The sequence below is a fragment of the Dermacentor albipictus genome, chromosome 1 (genome assembly GCF_038994185.2).
Source record: "Dermacentor albipictus isolate Rhodes 1998 colony chromosome 1, USDA_Dalb.pri_finalv2, whole genome shotgun sequence".
NCBI classification, from domain to species: Eukaryota; Metazoa; Arthropoda; class Arachnida; order Ixodida; family Ixodidae; genus Dermacentor; species Dermacentor albipictus.
In genome coordinates this window covers 136,682,951-136,691,809 of record NC_091821.1, presented here as the reverse complement: position 1 = coordinate 136,691,809, position 8,859 = coordinate 136,682,951, and the positions used below count along the sequence as shown (strand labels likewise).

Here is an 8,859-nt window from a genome sequence, read left to right as displayed (position 1 = left end):
GGTCTACGCCCCTACATCCAGTCATGATGACCAGGAAGTCGAAAACTTCTATGAAGACGTGCAATCGGCGATGCGTAGAGTGAAACCTAAACACACTATACTAATGGGCGACTTTAATGCCAAGGTAGGCAAGAAGCAGGCTGGAGACAAGGCAGTGGGGGAATATGGCATAGGCACTAGGAATAGCAGGGGAGAGTTATTAGTACAGTTTGCGGAACAGAATAATATGAGGATAATGAATACCTTCTTCCGCAAGCGGGATAGCCGAAAGTGGACGTGGAGGAGCCCGAACGGCGAGACTAGAAGTGAAATAGACTTCATACTCTGCGCTAACCCCGGCATACAAGATGTGGACGTGCTCGGCAAGGTGCGCTGCAGTGACCACAGGATGGTAAGAACTCGAATTAGCCTAGACCTGAGAAGGGAACGGAAGAAACTGGTACATAAGAAGCCGATTAATGAGTTAGCGGTAAGAGGGAAAATAGAGCAATTCCAGATCAAGCTACGGAACAGGTATTTGTCTTTAACTCAGGAAGAGGACCTTAGTGTTGAAGCAATGAACGACAACCTTGTGGGCATCATTAAGGAATGTGCAATGGAAGTCAGTGGTAACTCCGTTAGGCAGGATACCAGCAAACTATCGCAGGAGACGAAAGATCTGATTAAGAAACGCCAATGCATAAAAGCCTCTAACCCTACAGCTAGAATAGAACTGGCAGAACTTTCGAAGTTAATCAACAAGCGTAAGACAGCTGACATAAGGAAGTATAGTATGGATAGAATTGAACATGCTCTCAGGAACGGGGGAAGCCTAAAAACAGTGAAGAAGAAACTAGGAATTGGCAAGAATCATATGTATGCGTTAAGAGACAAAGCCGGCAATATCATTACTAATATGGATGAGATAGTTCAAGTGGCTGAGGAGTTCTATAGAGATTTATACAGTACCAGTGGCACCCACGACGATAATGGAAGAGAAAATAGTCTAGAGGAATTCGAAATCCCAAAGGTAACGCCGGAAGAAATAAAGACAGCCTTGGGAGATATGCCAAGTGGGAAGGCAACTGGGGAGGATCAGGTAACAGCAAATTTGTTGAAGGATGGTGGACAGATTGTTCTAGAGAAACTGGCCACCCTGTATACGCAATGCCTCATGACCTCGAGCGTACCGGAATCTTGGAAGAACGCTAACATAATCCTAATCCATAAGAAAGGGGACGCCAAAGACTTGAAAAATTATAGACTGATCAGCTTACTGTCCGTTGCCTACAAACTATTTACTAAGGTAATCGCAAATAAAATCAGGAACACCTTAGACTTCTGTCAAGCAAAGGACCAGGCAGGATTCCGTAAAGGCTACTCAACAATAGATCATATTCACACTATCAATCAGGTGATAGAGAAATGTGCGGAATATAACCAACCCTTATATATAGCTTTCATTGATTACGAGAAAGCGTTTGATTTTGTCGAAACCACAGCAGTCATGGATGCATTGCGGAGTCAGGGTGTAGATGAGCCATATGTAAAAATACTGGAAGATATCTATAGCGGCTCCACAGCCACCGTAGTCCTCCACAAAGAAAGCAACAAAATCCCAATAAAGAAAGGCGTCAGACAGGGAGATACGATCTCTCCAATGCTATTCAACGCATGTTCACAGGAGGTATTCAGAGACCTGGAGTGGGAAGAATTGGGGATAAAAGTTGATGGAAAATACCTTAGCAACTTGCGATTCGCTGATCATATAGCCTTGCTTAGTAACTCAGGGGACCGACTGCAATGCATGCTGTCCTGTGCTCTTTGTGTTGCTGGCCACTGCGCACATTACTGCAGCCAGATATCGGCAATTTTATTTGAGCGAGGACAAAAAAGCTCTCATTAGCAAAATCTTCAGATTTTTTACACTTAAATTATTCTTGGAACCGGCAATGGTGCCCTAACCGGAAATTTGAAGTTTCATTTACTAGGCTGCGTTGCCGTATTCCAACACCTAATTTTTACTTGCACAGATGTGTTCTGGCGGTATCCCCTCTATGCTACCTCTGCAATGAACCAGAAACTATAGATCATTTTTTTTATTATCATGCCGGCGGTTTTCTACTCATTGAAAACTATGTCCAAAAATTCCACTTCAAAACTTAGGATTACGTTTAAGCAGCACTGTTATACTATCCCTTGGAGCAACAGTTTTGGGATATAGCCACAGGACCGTTTGCCTAGCCATTTAAAATGTTCTATGTGGCACAAAAAGAATGCCTTGTTAATAGGTTTTAGTTTCAAGAATTGATTTATTTCTACTGCAGTTTAGAAAATTCAAAAAGCAAAAGCACAAATTCATAGTTCAAATCTTACTATTATTATTCATAATTTACCTTACTCAAGTTTAACTAAATGCTTTTTTTTTCAGCATTCCTATCAACGCAAGGAATGTTATAGTATGAATGTGAATAGTATTGATCAATACTTTATCTCATGTATTCATAGTTTATTTTGCATCTTGGATTACTTGTTTCCTTTCTTTTTTCGTGTTATTTATTTATTAACCAATTCATTTTATTTTATTTATTGAATCATATTACCACCCAATTCATGGCGTATCCCCCTCAGTGGGTTTGTGCCATTAACTGAGGCTTCTTCTTCATCATCATCATCATCATCATCATCATCATAATCACCACTTGGTCATGGCTGACGTTCGGATCAGTTTCACGGCCGGTTTCTCGAGACTAAGCTGTGGGCGCGGAGCCAACGTTGGAATGGAAGCAGCAACCGCCCGGCGGCCATTCGGTAAGTAGTCAGGCAACAGATGGGCCTCTCTTACCATCACAATTTCTGGTGTCTCTTGCTCGGATGCTGTGCAGATGGCTGCTCTGACAATGGCCACTATAATGGCGCAGGTTGGGGCGCCGGGGGATTTGCCTGGCGCAAGGAGCTTCCCAGCGGAGGCGCCGTGGAAGCTGGAGCGGTCTGCTTGCGTGAGGCAACCCCACAGAAGGGGGAGCTCCCTACCATCTACGGGGACGTCGGCCATAGGGAGCGTGGCACATCAGCGAGAAGCACCACGGGCCGAACATACGAGTGCAGCCAAGAAGGCCACATGAGCCGAGACTGTCCAACTGCTCGCTGTGGAGGACGACGAGGTTGCCTCAGGTGTGGCGAGGAAGGCCACATGAGTGGAGATTGAATGCAGACACGTAGGCGCGCCACGCCCAGGTGTGGGCCGGTACACTTCCTGTGTGGCGAAATTAGGAGTTTTGTGTGTATTTTGTGGATTTTTAGATCGTTTCATATAAAGACATTTTAAGATTTCTACTTTTTTTGGTGATTAAGATGATAAATATATTCTTCCACCTTCTACTAACTTGTATTCCTTTTGCGCATAAACCTTCGTAGTTTTAACATTCTCGTGCGTAGATGTGCGGTGCATATAATACTTCGCATCGTTCCATGCGACATCAAATGGGTATCAAATGGGTGTACTACACGCAATCAGAACAAATGAAAGTACTTGGGATCCAAGAAGAAATATGCTTGTCAAGCGTCAGAGCCCACAAATGCCGAGTTACAAGAAAGGGTGTGTGTTGTTCGCAGAATTATTGCGCGTTAACAATGGGGCATTGGGCGTCAAGAGCAACGCAAAAAAGTAGAAAAATGTGATGTCACTTTTTGTTGTAAACGGCGCGATATAGGTCTGCGATTAACGCACTATAATTAATATGTCTTGGAAATCCACGCAATTTGGCTTTCCACTAGGCAGTGCATGGTAGCTGCATACTCATTCTGATGAACGGTTGAGTGGAGATCATCTGTTCAACATGAAAATCGATGCATCAAAACACCGACCCTACAGGTGTCGCATCCTATCGCGACCTTCTGCAAAGCACCGCTTCTTTCCGTATGGACGAGAGTATTCGGTTTTTGGGTTTGGCCGCATCGTCGCAAGGGCCGCTCAGCCCGTCGACCAGCGCTGCCGCACGAAGGAAGCGAAAGTGGACACTTCTTCAGCCTCCACTCCTAGTTAGCCTTAACACAACACGTGAAGAGCAATGAAAGCAACCTCGCAAACACTACCTCAAATATTGCGCTTAACAATCGGTAAGCTGGCGCAAACAGAATTCACAGAACACACGGAGGACCAAAACACGAAAACATGGGAGGCGGCATATTGCAGTAGACGAAGTTTGCCAGCGTGCCTGTTCGAACGCTCAAGAGTGTACAACATTGCCACTCATACAACGCACACGCCTTTTATCCAGGACGCACTAAAGAATAGCTACATTTTATAAATGATAAATTGAGCACCTGACCTAAGAGAACTGATTACGAAACACATTTTGTTTGCGTGAATTCAACATTGCTTTCTTTTAATTAAAACGTATTTTTATTGACAGTGTTTGTTCTCGCCTTAGTCATGCTTTAATCAAAGCGCCGACCACCCTCCTTGTGGATGTCGCTGACAGTTGCTTCTAGACCGCTTTCTTTGCGACCCACATGAATCTATCTTGAATGTCGCGATTGCCAGAAGCAAATAATGGCTCGCTGCGTAAGCTGCGCTTGCTTGCAAAAACCCTGTCCTGCACTCTGCAAATGGCGCTTGGGTCGCAGCGCTGCCTTTTTATATGCGTGCGTTTGCGTTCTCAATTTTGGGACCCGCCATGGTTGCTCTGTGGCTATGGTGTTTTGCTTCTCAGCACGAGGTCGCGGGATCGAATCCCGGCCACGAAGGCCGCATTTCGATGGGGGCGAAATGCGAAAACACCCGTGTACGTAGATTTAGGTGAAGGTTAAAGAACCCCAGGTGGTCGGAATTTCTGGAGTCCTCCACTACGGCGTGCCTCATAATCAGAAAGTGGCTTTGGCACGTAAAAACCAAACATTCAATTTTGGGGTTGGTTTGCATGAAGACAAATCTGCTGCACATGTGCAAGACGAAAAACGCAATAAAAACTTCGAAATCGAGCGGTTTGCGAGTATGTGTCTATAGTATCGCAACGGCTACAATTCAGTGTTTACCGTAAGTAGCGTATATGTCTATCTATATCTAGTTTCACGGAATTTCGTAAAATCACCTGTGGCAGGTAGCACAATTCTTGTCCTTGAGTTGGATTATTCGAAAAGGCGGACATTACTAGCATGATAAATCGAAAAAGATTCAACGAATTAACGAAAATTCACTAATTAGCTCAATTACTTTACGGCACATTGCAATTTACGAATTGTATCCAGTGAGATTGCACGACGCATTCTCTTGAATTTAATTTCCAGGACACCAGTTTCGCGATATTATTTCCTAAAGTGTGGGACGAAATACATGAGCGTTCAGTTGCTGTTGTGCTTCTAAGCATAGGAGAATATTTTATTTTAAAAAAAGAAGTACAACAACAGCGCATTTTTACGGTGAATTTCAGGCCGCATATCACCAGGGTGTCAGTCGGGAATGTCATTTCAAGTGGTTACGCCTTGCTAACTCACCGGCTGGAATTCGTGAATTGCCCTCGGTCCTGTAAAGTACTCAAGAATTTTTTAAAAATTAGTTGAGTATGTGCTTCAATTTCTCTTTTAAGTAATGTTCGCCTCTCTGAGTAATCCAGCTGAAGGACTAGAAAAACGTTTGAATTACATTTGAATTGTTTCTTTATGCAACAGGAACTTCTTAAAAATTTCGTAAAACTTGAAAATAATCACCCCATACATTTCCGTACGTGGCGTCGCACTTATGACAACGTGCCTTCTAACCAGTGACAGTGTTTATTAGCATTCTCCAGTAATTTTGAGCTTAACGCTTAATGCGATTACTGGGACTCCTTCTATAGATTGCACATCAGACTCGATGGACGCATCCACATGTCAGGGCTCCAATTGCTGGTCGCAGTAATTCATTGAACTGAATCGGGGAGCCAACGAAGCCCGGCAATATTTTACGAGAACTGGAGCATTCACGGCTTTTGGTTGATATCATCATCAAATCGGCATCGAACTAACACGCATCTTTGTTTCCTGATCAAGTCACAAATTAGGTGGGCGGTACGCCACGGCGATTCTACCGCTTTAATTCATGTTTTCGTCTAATTTGAGCAAGTGCACCGCCTTTGGTTCGCGTTCGCCAAGCGCTTGAGGGCAGCACCTGCCTCGTGCTGAGATATTTGCGTATTGTGCTTTGATTCTCTCCTGCACGCGCAGCTTTTATGCGAAGCATATTACGAGAGCTCAACCCAGCTCCTCAGGCGCGGCGGTGTCGCCTTGAATACCACGTGACACCGTGACGTCACGACAAAGGAGAAGTGGCCGTGGCTCAACTCCTGCAAGATGGGCTGGGTGGGAATCGAACCAGGGTCTCCGGAGTGTGAGACGGAGACGCTACCACTAAGCCACGAGTACGATGCTTCAAAGCGGTACAAAAGCGCCTCTAGTGAACGCGGTGTTGCCTTAGAAACGAGCTGTTTCTAAGGCTCAGGCGTGCGTCGCTTGCTCAGGCGCACATTTCGTTGCCGCGCCGAACGCTGCGTTGCTCGACGCTCACCGCGTCCAATGCGGGGCGTCCAAGGCGAAGCAGAGTAACGCATGAGTTGTTTCTTCGTCTAGCCGAACCAAATATAGCCAAACAACAGCAGTTTACCAAGCTAAACAGTGGTTCAACAACTAAAATAAAGGCTAGTATGCTTCGCATCCTGGGCTTAACCTTACCTAAGCCACAGCCATTTTTTTTATTTCTATTTTTCACACATTTGCAGCTCCCTCTCGTCTCAAGTTTCTTTTTCGTCATCGTTGCTGAGGAAAGTCAATAATCTGATGCGCAATATAACTTTCGGCTAAGAAAGGGTTGGTTATTCAAGAATTATACCGTAAATTATTCGCGGTAAGAAGAACCTTCGGCCTTCAGCAGTAAATCACTACTTCTGTCGCATTCTGAAAGCAAGCTGGGAAGCTAAGTGCCAAAAATCTAAGTAGATATATTTCTTTTAGACACAACATACGAACAGAATAACGTTCACCATCAGCTTCAGAAACTTCAACATCGAAAATGACCACCAAAAGCCCATAAAATTCCACAACCCTAAAGGCGTTAATTTTGTAATACATGCAGGAGAAATTAGAGCAGTTATAGAAGCACGTGGTGCTCGTAAGTATAGCAAAGAAGAAGAAGAGGGCTTCGACGTGGAGAACACTTCGTCATGGCTGACATTCGGATCAGTTTCACGGCCGGTTTTACGGGGCTAAGCTGTGGGCGCGGAGCCAACGTTGGTATGGAAGCAGCAACCGCCCGGCGGCCTTGTGGTAAGTAGTCAGGCAACCAATGGGCCTCCATTACCGTCACAATTTCTGGTGTCTCTTGCTGGGATGCTGTGCAGATGGCTGCTCTGACAATGGCCACTATAATGGCGCAGGTTGGGGCGCCGTGGGATTTGCCTGGCGCAAGGAGCTTCCCAGAGGAGGCGCCTTGGAGGCTGGAGCGGTCTGCTTGCGTGAGGCGAATCCACAGAAGGGGAAGCTCCCTACCTTGAACGGGGACGTCGGCTATAGGGAGCGTGGCACATCAGCGAGAAGCACCACCAGCCGAACAGACGAGTGCAACCAAGAAGGCCACATGAGCCGGGACTGTCCCACTGCTCACTGTGGAGGACGACGAGGATACCTCAAGTGTGGCGAAGAAGGCCACATGAGCGAAAATTGAATGCAGACACGTAGGCGCGACCCGCCCAGGTCTGGGCCGCTGCACTTCGTGTGTGACGAAATTAGGAATTTTGTGTCTATTTTGTGGATTTTTAGATCGTTTCATATAAAGAAATTTTATAATTTCTACTTTTTTGGTTATTGAGATAATAAATATATTTTTCACCAGTCTACTAACTTGTATTCCTTTTGAGCATAAACCTTCGTTGTTTCATCATTCTCGTGTGTAGATGTGCGATGCATATAATACATCGCATCGTTCCATGCGACATCAAATGGGTATTTTACATTGCACGACAAGCAATCGGAACAAATGAAAGTACTTGCGATCCAAGAAGAAATATTATGCTTGTCAAGCACAAGAGCCCAAATGCGGAGTAACAAGAAAGGGTGTGTGTTGTTCGCAGAATTATTGCGCGTTAACAATGGGCCATTGGGCGTCAAGAGCAACGCAAGAAAGTAGAAAAATCTGACGTCACTTTTTGTTGTAAACGGCGCTATATAGGTCTGCGATTAACGCAGTACAATTATTATGTCCTGGAAATCGACGCGATTTGGCTTTCCACTAGGCAGTGCATGGTAATTGCATACTCATTCTGATGAACGGTTGAGTGGAGATCACCTGTTACAGAGGAAAATCGATGCATCCAAACACCGACCCTACAGGTGTCGCATCCTATCGCGACCTTCTACAAAGCACCGCTTCTTTGCATATAGACGAAAGCATTCGGTGTTTGGGTTTGACCGCATCGTCGCAAGGGCCGCCCAGCCCATCTACCAGCGCTGCCACACGAAGGAAGCGAAGGTGTACACTTGTTCAGCCTCCACTCCTAGTTAGCCTTAACACAACACGTGAAGAGCAATGAAAGCTACCTTGAAAACACCACCTCAAATATTGCACTTATCAATCGGTAAATTGGCACAACCAGAATTGACAGAACACATGGAGGATCAGAACACGAATACATGGGAGGCGGCATATTGTAGTTGACGAAGTTTGCGAGCGTAGGCCATTGCGAACACAAGAGTGTTTGTTTGCGTGAAATCAACATTGCTTTCTTTTAATTAAAACGTATTTTTATTGACAGTGTTTGTTCTAGCCTTAGTCATGCTTTAATCAAAACGCTGACCACCCTCCTTGTGGATGTCGCTGACAGTTGTTTCTAGACCGCTCTCTTCGCGACC

At 45.1% G+C, this 8,859-nt stretch overlaps 2 long non-coding RNA genes across 2 annotated transcripts; both read left to right on the top strand.

Moving 5' to 3' along the window:
• Positions 1–2,672: 2,672 nt before the first annotated feature.
• LOC135911763 (uncharacterized) lies at positions 2,673–3,360 on the top strand. Its single transcript, XR_010567442.1, has 2 exons — positions 2,673–2,790; positions 2,901–3,360. It is a non-coding gene; the product is annotated as an uncharacterized lncRNA (long non-coding RNA).
• Positions 3,361–7,146: 3,786 nt separating this feature from the next.
• On the top strand, positions 7,147–7,803 carry LOC135911762 (uncharacterized). Its single transcript, XR_010567441.2, has 2 exons — positions 7,147–7,278; positions 7,389–7,803. It is a non-coding gene; the product is annotated as an uncharacterized lncRNA (long non-coding RNA).
• Positions 7,804–8,859: the final 1,056 nt, after the last annotated feature.